We start from the raw sequence: 6154 nt of genomic DNA on the forward strand, positions 1-6154 counted from the left end.
TAAAAGAGTGCCCATAAAATAGTACACATAAGGCCAAACCACTACTTCTATAAGTTTACTAAATCTAAATTACATATATACAACTATAAATTAAACAATTGGTTTATGTGTGTTAAATTTAAATTTTGTTTATAAAATCTTAAATAAAGAAATATCCAAAATATTTATAATATGCCAAGCCATTACTTCTGGTAGTAAAAAAAATATAAATTTTATAAATATACTATTAAATCAAATAATTGGTTTAAGTGTAATCAAGCTTTTTTTTTTTCTTTATTAAATCTTAAAAAAAAATTATCCATAATCTTTTAATAAGTCTAGCCACTACTTCTGTTAGTTTACAAAATACAATTTAAATAATTGTACAACTAAATCAAACTATTTGTTTATGTGTATTCAAGTTTTTTTTTATTTGTTTGTTTATAAATTTAAAACTACAAAAACTATCTATAATATTTATATAAGGTCAGGACTGTATTTTATTTTTATTTAATTACAGCAACATCTAAATACTACCCATAATTTAAATGAAGTCATATAAAACTATGGTCAAAATTGATTGAAGCAATTCTACACATAAAATAGTACACATAAGATCAAACCACTACTTTTATAAGTTTACTAAATATAAATTACATATATAAAACTACAAATCAAACAATTGGTTTATGTGTGTGCAATTTTTATTTTTTTATTTTGTTTTTAAAATCTTAAATAAAATTTTCTTTCAAAATATTTATAATATGCCAAGCCATTACTTCTGTTAGTATAAAAAATATAAGTTACATAAATATAATTTTATATCAAACAGTTGGTTTAAGTGTATTCAAGTTTTTTTTTCTTTATTAAATCTTAAATGAAAAAAATATCCAAAATCTTTTAATAAGTCTAGCCTATACTTCTGTTAGTTTACAAAATATAATTTAAATAAATGTACAAATAAATCAAACTATTGGTTTATGTATACTCAAGTTATTTTTTATTTGTTTGTTTATAAAGTTAAAACTTCAAAAACTATCTATAATATTTATATAAGGCCTGGACAGTAATTTATTTTTCATTTAATTGCAGCAACTTAATTGCAGTAACATCTAAATACTACACATAATTTTGATGACATCACATCAAAAATTGAATGCAGCAATTCTACACATAAAATAGTGCCCATAAAATAGTACACATAAAAAGACCTACCCATTACAATGTTGTTTAAGCAAATAAGATCAAAAAATAGTTATCATATAATTTATGCATTTATATATTACAATTTTATTTCATTAAGTTTAGAGAACAAAATTTTAGCAGTTTTTTGGTTTCTATAACTTTGGGTATAGATATGCATTTTATAAGCTGTAAAGACTTGTGTTTTAAAATTCAAAAATAAATAGTGTTTATAGTAGTACAAGTTAGTCTATTTATTAATTCAGTAGCACACGGAGTAAGTATTTATCTAAATAGTACAAAGTTGTTTAATACAATAAGAGAAGGTACTTAGTTTAAAAGGTAAACTTTAAGTAAATAAATAGGACTAAAATAGAAAAATGAATATGATCATAGGTTGATTGTAAAACAAATGCGAATGAAGTTAAAAGAGCTTAAAAAAAATTATCTATGTAGTCTATGCACACAAAATACAAATGTATAAAATTCAAGCAACTGTTTATTAAACTAAAAAAGACAGTATTTTTGATGAAAAATAAGTTAATGCCAGCTGTATTTGAAGTAAAAACTATTAAAATTGTTCAAACCTGTAAGATACCTCTATATTGCGTCAAGGTTCGTACCTTATCAATCTTCTTATTATATTTTTATTATTTCTACCTACTAAACGTCGTTTGGGAATTATTTACCTTTGCTTTACATGTAACCGTAACTGTTAAAACCCTTTTTCTTAAACTGGAAAAGCTTTTTCCATAATACAAGTAGGTAGACGTCATTATCTAGACTTGACATTAACCAATTCAATGATGTTTTTTCTAAGAAGTTAATCTGATTTTATGTACAATTTAGATTTCTGTAGGCTACTGGTTCGGGGGGATCGAACAAAGTAAATAAGAAACAAATGTCTAATATTTGTCTTTTTTGATCTCATTCCAGTCCCTAGCAAGTTGGCTTCTTCTAGGCCTAGAATAAATTATGTCCATAATAACTAGTAAACTTTGTTCGTGTACTAAACTTAAAGTCTAAATGAAACTTTAAAGTAATTTTGGGTCACCATCTACTTAACGTTGAAATTTTAACGAAGGTAGCTGCTCAGATGCCGGAGTCACCATGCAACATTTCATTATATGTGCTTGGTTTTATTTGCAACAAAAGCCTAGCAATTAACTGAATTGACGCACTAATATAACGTAATTATAAGATAGTTCTTACGCTAGTGTTGTACTGATATCGTTAGTTAATAAAGCAGGTTTGTTAAGTGTTAGTTGAACTTATATTGTTATTTTGATAGGTTATAAGTGGTTGTTAAATCTTTACTATTTGTTTATGCAAATAGGATTATAAAGCTGTTAGATAATTTAAGCTATTGTTTATTGAAGCAGGTATATAATGTTGTCAGAAAGCTTAAACTACTGGTATAACTAAAATGTTTATAAGTTTAAAAGTATATTTACAATGAATAATGTACGAAAAAATACACTGTACTAGCAAAATAATACAAAACAGTATACTTCAGCTTAACATTTTAAGTTCTGTATAATCGAGACATCGTTACTATCGGGAGTATAAACATAAAATCTCGCGAGAGAAAAAAAACAGCTAAAGCAAAAACAAACTAAGCGAAAACCAAAAGTTAAACTTAAGAGAGACCATTCCGTATAAGAAATGATTTGAGGAAAGATAATGAAAGAAGATTAACTTCAACCGCTGACCGTAGCAGAGCTGTACAACTGTATAACATAGTTAATACAAATAAATGCAATTTTGTTATACAATTATTTAGCTGAAAATTTTTAATAATTTTACAAACTTTGTATAATGTATAAAACGATACATATTTTATTTTGAGATATTCTTAATTAGCTCGTATGTTTTTTGTGAGAAGCGTCTAATTAAATTATTTCTCCGGAAAATTTTAAATAATAATCATATTTTCAATTTTAATATTTTCCGCATAAACTATTTATTCTTACAAAATATAATTTAAGATTAGTTATAAAATGTAATTTTTTACAAGATTAGAGAGATGTGTTATTTTATAAATTTTTTACAAAATTAAGTAAAACTTATTTATTAATAATTTTTTTAATTAATTGAAGATAACCAAACTAAAACTAAAATTTGAAACTGAAATTAAAACATTTTACAGTTATAGTTTCAAAAGTTATATATAACAAAGTTTCAAAATTTATAAACTTTATTTGTTAATGTTACACATGCGTTCCTATAGTTTCTAACAGTTATGTGTAGTACTTCACATAATTCGATTCAAACATGTTTTTAATAAAATCACACTGATTCTTTACCCATTTTTCTTAATCAACATCATATAAGTAAACAACTGTTTCTGTGAGAGGTTTTCTAAAATTTTGAAAAACTAAAATATTTTTACCAACGTTAACTGCTTTAAAGTACTGACCTGCTAAATAAGCTATTATTTCTGAATTAATTCTTGAAAAACTGTCAAATACTTCACAGCTTGTAGTATACTGTCCACCAACAACACACATCTTATTACCCATACTAACTGCAGCATGACAATGTCTTTCTTCAATCATATCAGGTAAACACACCCAATTATTTTCATAATAATCATATGCTTCTACTGATTTCAATTTTCTCTGATCAAAATTATATCCTGCAGTAACAACACTTTTACCTTCAAAAATTGTACAAGCAGCACAATCTCTTGCTTTATTTAAATTCGGAATTTCATTCCATATTTTTGCATAGATATCATGGTATACTATCAAAATCCACCCGCGTTCAAAATCCACCCGATCAAAATAAGTGTAACACGAACTAAGACATTCATTAACGGTTTCAAAATATCCTCATATTAAATACAGTTTTTTCATGAACGAAGTAACACAATAACAAGAATTATCTTTCATTTCACATACTGGTGATTCCATGTTTTAGTTTTTTTAGAGTAAATTTGAACAGATAAAAATGATTTATCTAAATTTTTATTTAACTTTGTTGTATAACCAATAGCATTTATATCAGATCTAATAGTAATTAAGTCTTAGTAGTTATACGGTTCTACCATTAAAGGAAACTTGTTCACTTTAAAACTAGGTATTTCCATTTCTAAAACTTTGTTTGTAAATTTGCTATTTTTGTCTTTTCCTCCACAAATAAAAATACTGAATCCTTCTTGGTTACAATATTCGTTTTCATACAAAACGTTTAGTATTTGAAAAGGAAATGACTTATTTGTTTTGTGCATCGTAGACATTTATCCAAAGATTAAATTATTCTAAAAACAAAATAAAAAACAATTAAAGTAAACAAATTGTAAGCAACAAAATATAAAATTTTTCAGTAGAAATGAAAAAGATATTTAAAAAACAAACAATCAGTGGAGAATATTTAAAATTTAAACAAAAATATAGTAAATACATTTTATGTTTAGCTTCTAATTGATAGATTCTTTATATATTTGACAAAAATTAATAGTTTTAAATTATTATTTAATTTTAATTAATTTTCAATAATTATTAAAATAATTATCAGATATTATAACTTCAAATGCACTAATAAATTATATTGTACATTTAAAATTTGTACGACCTTTTAACTATTTTTATTCCAATGTTTTGATCATGGCGTATATAAATTAAAATGCACTGTTTTTTATTTTATCTGTAATAATCTAAATAATAATAATACGCAATTTTTATTTTACTTATAATTTTTAAAGCTCATAACTTGTGTATTTGTTCATTTCGTAGTAATTTATTGAAGTTTTATAAAGTTAATTTTTTATTTAAAATATAATTCATTGTATATCTACTTTTTCAAGTAACTATGTTGAACATATCGTTTTTAAGGCTAAAAAGCGCGTAGCTAGAAAATACGTATCTACTTTGCAGGTTACTGTATATAGAACTTAACATGAAATTAAAATTAGCCTTTCTCATAAACTTTACATATAGAAAAATTAATTTATTAGAGTTGATTCGTAAACTAGTAATTTGGCTAAACGGATAACATATATAAAGGCTGAATGTGATTTGAACTGGAATTGATTCGAGTTCATACTGAACCGGGTGGAAATTGACTCGGGTGGTGATTGATTCGGGTTGGAATTAACCGCGTAAGGAATTAATAGGGTAGGAATTAATCATGTGAGAATTGACTCGGGCAGGAATTAATAGGGTGGGAATTGATTAGGGCAGGAATTGATTCGAGTGAGAATTAATCAGGTGGTAATTGATTTGGTTATGAACTGATTCGGGTGGGAATTGATCGGTAGGAATTAATAGGGTGGTAATTGATTGGATAGGAGTTGATCAGGTGAAAATTTTTTTAAGTTCAAAACATTCGGGTAGGAATTGATTTGGGTGGTAATTAATCGGGTGGTATTTGATTCGGGTAGGAATTAATCGGGGTTGGAAATGATTCGGGCGGGAATTAATCTGATAGGAGTTGATTCGGGTAGGAGTTTATCGGGTAGTAATTGATTTGGGTAGAAATTAATCGAATAGGATTTGATTCAGTAAGGAATTAATCGGGTTGGAATTGATTCGGGTAGGAATTAATCGGGTGGGTTTTGATTCGGGTAGGAATTAATCGGATTAGAATTGATTCGGGTAGGAATTAATCGTGTGGGATAAATCGGATTTAATTCGATTCGGGTAGGACTTAATCGGCAGGGATTTGGTCGGGAAGGAATTGTGCGCTGGTTAGAACTGAACGGTTCCCGAATAATAAAAATTTTGTATTAAAACCTGAAATTGTTATATAAGTCAATATGAAAAATAACAAGCTAATTTAACATATGTTAAAACCTTATATATCATAAACTAGGTTCTAATATTGTATCATTTAAATTTAACAATTATAGTTTCCCAAATTCATAAACGCCCAATCGGCATAAGTTAAATAATTAATCGCCCCTTGCCTAGTTAATTACCTATTTAATTTTTCTCCATCTCACTAATAACATTGACTAGTTGCCTAAATCGGCGCTCAAATAGCGGTAATG

The sequence above is a fragment of the Thalia democratica genome, chromosome 4 (genome assembly GCF_965202585.1).
Source record: "Thalia democratica chromosome 4, ktThaDemo2.hap1.1, whole genome shotgun sequence".
Classification (NCBI taxonomy): domain Eukaryota; kingdom Metazoa; phylum Chordata; class Thaliacea; order Salpida; family Salpidae; genus Thalia; species Thalia democratica.